We start from the raw sequence: 10,155 nt of genomic DNA, 5'->3' as shown, positions 1-10,155 counted from the left end.
CAAGAAGTGTCCTGCACTTCTTTTGACGAGGCTGTAATTTTACGCGTCATCTTTTGACAGCTGTCAAACGACGACGTGTAAATTACAGGTCGTCGGCACAGTACGTCGGCAAACCCATTCAAATGAATGGGCAGATGTTTGCCGACGTATTGGAGCCGTATTTTCAAGCATAAATCGAGGCATAATACGTCTCGTTTACGCCTGAAAATAGGTCGTGTGAACCCAGCCTTACACGTGTGAGATTGGATTCTCAGTACTGAGAGTGTCTGGTAACAGCTGATATTGTGATTGACTGGTGTGTGCTCAACTATTTTTTAAAAGGAAATGGTTTCTTTGAAATCACCACATGATAAGTGATTCAACAAGAAAGATTTTTATATGTCATTATTACATTTTAGTTTATGATTATTTGATATTAAAAGTTTCTATTGGCATATGATGACACATATAGTGCACAATATGTTTCATCATTTATCTTAATAGATTGGTTTATTTAATAATTGACATATACTAATTAAGGAAACAAATATTTTGCAAACCTCTTAATAATTTATAAGAGTATCCTTTCTGTTTAATGATGGTATATACATTACATATGCACATGACACACACACACACACACACACACACGCACACACACACACACACACACACACACACACACACACACACACACACAGTAACATATTGGGAATATATTTAATGAAATGAAAATGCAAATAAGATTACAGCATTCACAGGAGCTGTTGTCACGTGTATGGTGTCAGATTCCTGTCCAATCTTAGGCTTTATTCAGACGAACGGGAAATACGTCCGTGCAACGCGCGTGTTTCCGCTGAAAACAAGTCTCGACATGTCCGTTCTTTGGGCGTTTTGCGCGACTCACGCACCCATTGAAGTCAATGGGTGCGTGAAAACCACGCATGTCGCACGGAAGCACAGCGTGATTCGCGCAACAGCTGTCAAAAGGATGAATGAAAACAGAAAAGCACCACGTGCTTTTCTGTTTACAAACATCCAAATGGAGTGTCATAATGATGGCGGCTGCGCGAAAAGCACGCAGCCGCGCATCATATGATGCTGCCACACGGAGCTGTTAAGTGGCTTTTGCGCACGCAAAACGCCGCGTTTTTGCATGCGCAAAAACGCCACGCTCGTGTGAATCCAGCCTTAGGCTGGATTCACACGAACGTTGCGTTTTTGCGCGCGTGAAAAACGCGCCGTTTCGGTTGCGTTGGAGTTGCATGTGGCATCCGTTTGGGCAGCGTGATAGCGTATTTAACACGCGTATGGCATGCATTTTTGACGCGCGTCAAAACAACGGAGGGTGGAGTAATGGAGAGGGCAGCCTACAAAAAGACACCTTCTCCAACACCTGCTTGCTGTGAGCACATGTTCGCATCAAGATTTCACGTTACCTCACACTTTGGCCCGTGTTTGTTGTTTTTGGGTGGTTTTACAGGTAGAAAAACTACTATTGCTGCAGATGTCAGTTTAAAGAGGCTCTGTCACCAGATTTTGCAACCCCTATCTGCTATTGCAGCAGATAGGCGCTGCAATGTAGATTACAGTAACGTTTTTATTTTTAAAAAACGAGCATTTTTGGCCAAGTTATGACCATTTTTGTAGTTATGCAAATGAGGCTTGCAAAAGTCCAAGTGGGTGTGTTTAAAAGTAAAAGTCCAAGTGGGCGTGTATTATGTGCGTACATCGGGGCGTTTTTAATACTTTTACTAGCTGGGCGCTCTGAAGAGAAGTATCATCCACTTCTCTTCAGAACGCCCAGCTTCTGACAGTGCAGATCTGTGACGTCACTCACAGGTCCTGCATCGTGTCGGCCACATCGGCACCAGAGGCTTCAGTTGATTCTGCAGCAGCATCAGCGTTTGCAGGTAAGATCGACTTACTTGCAAACGCTGATGCTGCTGCAGAATCAATCTGACAGAGCCTCTTTAAACTGTGCGCATGTGCTCAGACAGTGAAAAGCCACTTCCTGGTTTGTAGTTGTTTTGTCTAGTCTGCTCAACTCATTTACATAGACTTAACAAGTGTTGCGTGAAAAACGCTGTGCGTACGGAGGTGCTTCCGTGTGCCCTGCGTTGTTTTCACGCACCCATTGACTTCAATGGGTGCGTGATGCGTTGAAAACGCTGAATCAACGGACATGTCGTGCCTTTTTGGCAACGGAGCAACGCTGCGCAAAAACCACGCACATGTCTGCACGGCCCCATAGACTAATATAGGTCCGGGCAACGCGCGTGAAAATCACGCGCGTTGCATGCGCGTATTTTACGTTCGTCTGAATAAAGCCTTATAGTTTCTGACATCCTTGCAGCAATTCAGGTTGTCATCCAATCAGGGCCGCCATCAGGAATTTCAGGGCCCCATACAGCTAAATTTTCTGGGCCCCCCTACCGTGGCACCGCCTGTTAACGGTACTCCGTCCAGCACTATATCATGCTACCCAGGGCCACCATCAGGGGTGTGTTAGGGGTACTGATGTGAGGGCCCGGCCAAACCTAATTGAAAGGGGGGCCCGGCAACTGCCGCGACTTGCCTTTGGTAGAAAAAAAAACAGGCCCCTGCAATGGGGCCCGTTTTTTTCACCAAGGGAATGTCATGAGCTGCGGGGCCCCCCCTCTCGTGATGGGGGCCGTCAAACACCGCCTGCGCGACCGATCGCGCGCACCCGCAAACTCCCACGCGTGCGCACTCGCAAACTCCCGCGCGTGCGTCCGCGTCCGCGAGCGCGCACCCGCGACCGCCCGCCCGCGCACCGGCAACCGACTGGAACCACGCACCGAATTTTGAGGCAGATTTTGACCTGCCCACACTATCTTGCCGCGTTTTTTGTCCGCGGCGATTGAGGACAGCAGACAAAAAATGCAGCGAAAAATGCATTTTCTGCCTCCAAATGATTTCGATGGGAGGTCAGAGGCGGAACAGCGGAAAGAAAGGACGTGCTGCTTTTTCTTTTTTCCGCGACAGGCTCCTATTGATTTCAGATTAAATCAATGGGAGGCGGTTTTGGAAGTTGTTTGGTGCTGATTCTGAGTCAATATCAAGGCCCAAAAACTCTGTGAACTGGGCCTTATTGTTAGGGCTTATTCAGACGAACGTGTAATACGTCCGTGCAACGCGCATGATTTTCACGCGCCTCGCACGGACCTATGTTACTCTATGGGGCCGTGCAGACTGTCAGTGATTTTCATGCAGCGTGTGTCTGCTGCGTAAAACTCACGACATGTCCGATATTTGTGCGTTGTCGGCCCATCACGCACCCATTGAGGTCAATGGGTGCGTGAAAATCACGCCCCGCACTTCCGCAGCTGTATAAACTATGAATGAAAACAGAAAAGCACCACGTGCTACAAACATACAAACAGAGTGTCATAATGATGGCGGCTGTGCGAAAATCACGCCGCCACGCATCATACGCTGCTGCCACACGGAGCTGTTATGGACCTTTTGCATGCGCAAAATACCACGTTTTTTGCGCGCGCAAAAAGCACACGCTTGTGTAAATCCGGCCTTAGGGTAGGAACACACTAGGCATGAACGCTGCGGATTTTATGCAACACATTTTATTGCGGAAAATCCGCAGCGTATTACAGTCGCAGCAGAGTGGATGAGATTTGAACAAATCTCAACCACACGCTGCAAAAAAATTTGACCTGCAGTGTGCAGCATGTCAATTTATGCTGTGGGATCGCTGTTCCTCTGTTGCGGAAATGCTGCAGTTCTGCCGCAAAAATCACAAATGAGAAAAAAAAAGGTACTTTTTTTAATTGGCGGGCGCGGCGGTTCGACGAGAGGGGGGGCCCGCAGCTAACGACATTCTGTGGTGAAAAAAACGGGCCCCATTGCAGGGGCCCGTTTTTTTCTACAAAAGGAAAGTCGCGGCAGTTGCCGGGCCCCCCTTTCAATTAGGTTTGGCCGGGCCCCTCACACCAGTACCCCTAATACCCCCCTGATGGCGGCCCTGCATCCAATATAAGTCTGATGGACAGATTAAAGTTACTGATGATATGCAAAATTCCATGTGTGCTGCACTCTATGGGGATTGCACTAGGAGGAAGACCTCACACCTCAGGAAATATTGAGGGCGGTCCTGTCCTTCTTCTGGGCACAGGGTAAACAGACGTAGGACGCATGTCTGTGGCCCCTGTGACTGTTAAAATTGTTTGCAAACAGCCCCAAACCTCACTTGAAGCAGTGCCCTCCGAGCCTTCCACAGTTGAAAAGTATTGATAACCAGATAAGACAGTATTTGGAGGCCGAGGTACTGAAGAAATGTGTATGTCCTTATAATAAGCCCCTCTCCCTCAGAATGCCAAACAACTTTGTACCTTCCGTCTTGTATCTGTGTAGTAGCAGCAGCTGCTCTTCTCAAAGACAAGACAACAGACATAGTGCTAAGATTAGCCTCTAGTTCTCAGGGTGCCCCATGCTGTTAGTGAGATTCTTCATCAAACACACACTAAGCACATGTCTACTAAGTATAAGACCAGTCTCATCACCCCATATAAAACTAACCATACATTGATGTACAGTGTACAGTGTTAAACCCTACTACATTGCTTCCGCAGGGTTCAACAGAGGAGGAAGAGAAGGATATATGGTCAATGGGAGACTTGAGGTAATGGGATAAGTCGCAGGAAATAGCAGACAGTGAATTTCCAGCCTGGTGGGAAGTTGATTTCTCAGCACATTTGATTCCCCAGTACACAGGTCACCAACATAATTGTCTTGAATGACAACAGAGATAAAAAACATTAGAAAATGTAACAGAGGATCCAATATCTAATCCAGCTTTTGAGTTTCTCTTGTAGATGGTTCCAGGTACCACCATGAAGGAGGCTACAAGACTGGGTATATACTGTCACCACCGAAACAGAGGTAATAAAGTAACAACCACTCCCATCCTCCGTGTCAGCACAGGAGGTGGAGGTGAAGGTACTCGCTGAGGTGTGTAGACTGGCTGAAGGTAAAACCGCAAATATATATACTGACTCTAGATATGCTTTTGGTATTGCACATGATTATGGCCTAATCTGGAGGAGCAGAGATTTTGCTGGATCCACGGGTAAACTCATAATGTTGAGAGAGTGAGAGAACTGTTTGAGGCTCTGACACTGCCAAAGCAGGCAGGTATATGCAAAGTGCAAGCTCTTACTAAAGTGCATGCTGCCCCCGAAGCGAGGGGAAACAGACTAGTAGACAAGGCTGCAAAAGCTGCGGCTCTCATGTCCCTCATAGAGGAGGATGTAGTATTCTTGACCAGCATAGTATCTGGTCCCATAGACATGATAATATTAAGTAGACTACAAAGTCAAGCCATATAAGAGGAAAAAGGACATTGGCAGACAAAAGGTGCCAGTGAAGGGAGGATGGAATATGGAAGGTGGGTAACAGGATGTGCCTACCCAGAGTCCTCTTCCCCATGATAACAAAACTAATGCACGAACCAACGCAGGTGTCAAGAGAAGGAATGAGTGCAATGGTGACCAAATGGTGGGTACCCCCGGGGGTTCAGCAAGTGCTGTTGCAAGATTTGTCCAGAGGTGCAGGATATGTGTCTGCCATAACATAGGCAAAACTGTGCGGGTTGCAAAAAGGCATATGGTAAAGGCGGCCCACCCGTCACAGCGATTGCAGATTGACTCAGTTACAAAAGGTGCGACAGTATGAACATGTACTGGTCTGTGTAGATCTGTTCTCTGGGTGACCTGAGGCGTGGCCAGTAACGTGGGCCACAGCAAAAGTAAAAGATGGCTCTCAGAAGTGGTATGTAGATATGGGGTCCCTGAGACAATAGAAAGTGATAGAGGAATTCACTTTACTGGAGAGGAACTCCAAGACATCCTGCAGGTCCTGGGTATAGTGCAGCTTTTCACACCCCGTATCCCAAGAGCAGTGGGAAGGTAGAAAGGTTGAATGGGACTTTGAAGTTAAAAATCCAGAAGGTCATGGCTGAAACCCATAAACCTTGGACTGAGTGCCTGCCCATTGCACTCTGACCTCACCAGTTATGTGGGAGCTCTGGAGAAACAGCTCACGCAGATATATAAATATGTTTATGATTCCATTCCAGAACCTAAGCGAAAGGAGGACATTGTATACAGCCAGGGGACTTGGCCTGTTTAAAGAGACACCGTAAAGCACTAGAGCCGCACTGTGACGTCCGCACCAAGTCCAGCTCACAACTTCCACATCCGTTAAATTGGAAGGAAAGAACTTTTACACGCCGGTCACTGCTGACAGGTCCTCAATCACGATGATAAACTATGAGTCTCGTCAAGCTCCGGCTGACCTTCATCTTCTCTGTCATCTCTACTTTACCTATTGTCTAAATGATGAGCTAGAAGAAGAGTTTAATGACAAGTTTATCAAACATCAAGTGATATCAGTATTGACTACATTGCTGGACTATTGTATACGTCTCCATTCAAAAACGATGCCATATCTGAAGATAGATAATGTTATTGCCTTGGCCTTGCGGTCCCATCTCTTTTCTCTAGCGCTTAACCCTTACACTCCTGGAGTTGTTCCTCTTGTAATAGCAGCGGGGGCATTGGTTTCCTGTCTGTTTAAACCGTGTAAGATATTCAAAGAGGGAAGCGCTGCAGAAAACAGATCTCAGGCCAGGAATACTGCCGTCCATGATTAGATGTTACCCCAATGACACCGTGTGATGTGTAAACATAGGACAGGTTAATAAAAATGACAAGTTGTTTGATGCTGTAAACCTCACCGGCTGTGAGGGAAGAGACACAGAATATGTATAGTCTGGGGATAAGAGCAACTGGCAGCTCCTAGTGCTCAGAGACAGCTAGAAAATGGATGACGCAGGGTCTAGAGGGTGTAACACGAGGTAATCTAACTAATAAAGGGGATGACATCGATGAATGCCACCGGACGGGACATAATTTTGTTCTCCTGGATTGCAGGAGTGTTAACTCACTCCAGGGATGTGCTTCCACCCAACATGTACGTCATATATGTGGGTACGAGGCATATAAGTGGTTGCCACCCAGGAGACCAGGAGTATGCACCCTAGCCAGACCACAACCAGCTACTTAGATAGAGATATATTATGTTTAAACTTGTTACATGTTTGATTACAAAAGTATCAGCAGTTAAGAAAACAGCGCAGGATATTAAAGTGCATGAGGTCCAGACCACCCACCACCCTAAGAACCGAGGTGGGAGGAAACATTCAGAGCCACCTGTTTACGTGACACTAAATGCTTCCATACCTGATAAAGTTATCTGTCAAGCCGTAGAAAACCACCAAGATAGATGGTATTGCCCGAATTGGGAAACCTGTAATTCCCTAAATCTTCAGGTGTGTACAGTATGTAACGCTGTACGCGCACCTATTGCTAGACACGTATCCTGAGTATTCATCTCGCAGTGAATGGCATTAAATGCCCTGGATTAGGGGAGCTGACCAGAACGTAATCTCGGACGAATATTCGAATACATGGCTAAGCAATTTTATGTTCAAAAGAAGGGAATTGTCAAAGATATTTTAATTATCTTTATATGTGTGAACATATATTGCTTTAAATGGACAGTTGAGTTGTCACTAAAGCTCAAAGATCTGCTAACTACAGCCGACAGAGGGGGATGAGTATTCTATTCTAAGACTTCGGCTACATGACCTAATGACCTTGTAATCAGCTGATACAAGGGCTGACATGACAAAACCCAAAAACACTTGCAATCCATTTTAACTAAATATATATGTTAAGATAAGCTTGGAACTCTATGTTTTACCATATGTGGTATGTATATGTGTAAGCATGAGGGTAACACCTTCTATCTCTCTTCAATATAAATAAAGATGCATCTGCCCCCCATGGCAGAGACTGTTTGAACACTGAAGCTGCGTGTCATGGTCTCTCTCCGGCTGACCTCTCTCAGATCCACCATTGAGAGAGCATTCATTAATTTGGAACTCATAGACAAATGCAGATAATGTCCAACGTTAATGGACAATGTAAATTCTGCAGCGACACAGCTAATCAGCGGGGGTGCCAAAGGTCAGCCACCCACTGATCAGTTTTCTCTCTCCGGAAAACCCTTTTAAAACATATTTTTAACATGGCAGTCTATGGGCGACGGATGCCTCTTATAGATGTCATTTGTCACCCATAGACTACCATTTATTTATTTTTTAACATAGGTGATGGTTGGCATCCGGATTATTATTTTTTTTTTTTTTGTATGTTTAACTTCTGGCGCTATACATCTTGCATTATGTCTGATTTAGATAGAAAGTAAGGGACGACACATTTGTAGAAGTGGATCTTCTAAATTTTTTGAATATTTACTCTGTCTTTCTGAAAATTAATTGTTACTGCGAAGTCAAATGTAAGCATGTTCACATAGCTTGTTTTAACACCATGTAATTTTCAGAAGAAAGCGTGCACAGCTCATCTGACCTTGATGCATGGCATGGACTATGCCTGGAAACTTGTGCATTTAGCATTTCTGGCCCTTACTGTGCTTACTAATCGCATGGGTGAGGACGGTATAGACCTGGTGATCTATCTGTCTCAGATGTGGATTTTAACTACTTTTAACCCAAGTGTTAAATTCTCTTTAACTGAAAGTACAAAATCAATTACCTAGGGTTTATCACTTAGCATTTTGTTATACATTACCCCCACTCCCTTCTGCAGAATTTGGCTGGATTCACACGAGCACATTACGTCCGTAATTGACGGACGTATTTCGGCCGCAAGTCCCGGACCGGACCGAACACACTGCAGGGAACTGTAATCATGTTTTAAGTACGGGACAGTTGTCCTGCAGCGAGGCAGGGACTCCTAGCGTCGTACATAACTATGATGCTAGGAGCCTGGCTCCCTGCACAGTGTTCGGTCCGGGACTTCCGGCCGAAATACGTTCCGTCCATTACGGACGTAACATGGTCGTTTGAACCCAGCCTTTAGCAGATTTACTGGAGAAACAGACAAGAAATGTTCAAATGACAACTTGACAGAAGGGAACAACTCGAGGACTTATTTTACTGGTGGTTTTATACATTTTACATTTTTTATTTCACTATATAATGCTATTTATAATACGTCAGGCTACAAAAGTTTACATTGCAATTGCACATGAGAACATATCAAATTTGCTTGATTTTTCACACCTAACAAGTCTTTCACACTTGGAAAATGAAATTCCTTTGTGCTTTATTACTTTGTCTAACTGCCATTAAACATTTGGTAATTTTTTTATTCCTGTCCAGGTAAGCTTGCAGCTCTGATTAAAAGACCGCAAAAATAGCCGTGTGAACACTTATCTGTTCTGTAATGGTACCAAGGTTTTGATATTTTCTGAACTTGCCTCTAAAGGTTAACAGGTGAGTCATAATCTTTCTGCTACTTGTATCACATGGCTAGGCTGGGTTCACACAGAGTTTTTTGCAGGCGGAAAAGCTGCCTCAAAATTCCGTTTGAAAGTTTGAGGCAGATTTTACTCTGCCTGCACGACGATTTTCGCCGGGTTTTTCGCCCGCGGCCTTTGAGCGCCGCGGGCTTAAAACGTCACGGAATACGCTTTCTCTGCCTCCCATTGATATCAATGGGAGATCAGAGGCGTAATCGCGCGAATATAGGGCATGTCCCTTCTTTCTCCCGTGAGCTGGTTTTACCGCTCGCGGGAGAAAACCGCCTCCGCCTCCCATTGAAATCAATGGAAGGCATTTTCGGACGGTTTTTGGCGAGTTTTGCGGCACGGTTTCCGCGTCAAAAAAATCAGTGTGAACCCAGCCGTAAAGTGGAAAACATTATCTGTCCTGAGTACAGGTTTGCAATCTTGCCAGAAGCTCTTTAATTTTATTTAAAAAAAAATCTTTCACCTTTAATACTGGAACGGTCTACACTATTTCTTCTGTATACTGCCCAAACCAGTTTCCCCGGCTGCGTCGTTTGGTATCCATATGTGACATTAGAAGGGAGACCATGTATGTATGGACTGAGCTGCTGCAATATTTACATTTATTTTTATTTTTTTACATGTCATTTAAAAATCTTTTTAAATAAGAGGGCCAGCTGAAAACAAAAATATAATCTGGACAACCCCTTCTCACTTTGGCCACTTTTGACCCTCCTGACAGAGAGCCTTATTTTTCAAATT

The sequence above is a fragment of the Rhinoderma darwinii genome, chromosome 5 (genome assembly GCF_050947455.1).
Source record: "Rhinoderma darwinii isolate aRhiDar2 chromosome 5, aRhiDar2.hap1, whole genome shotgun sequence".
Classification (NCBI taxonomy): Eukaryota; Metazoa; Chordata; class Amphibia; order Anura; family Rhinodermatidae; genus Rhinoderma; species Rhinoderma darwinii.
Note: the sequence above shows the minus strand (reverse complement) of the source record.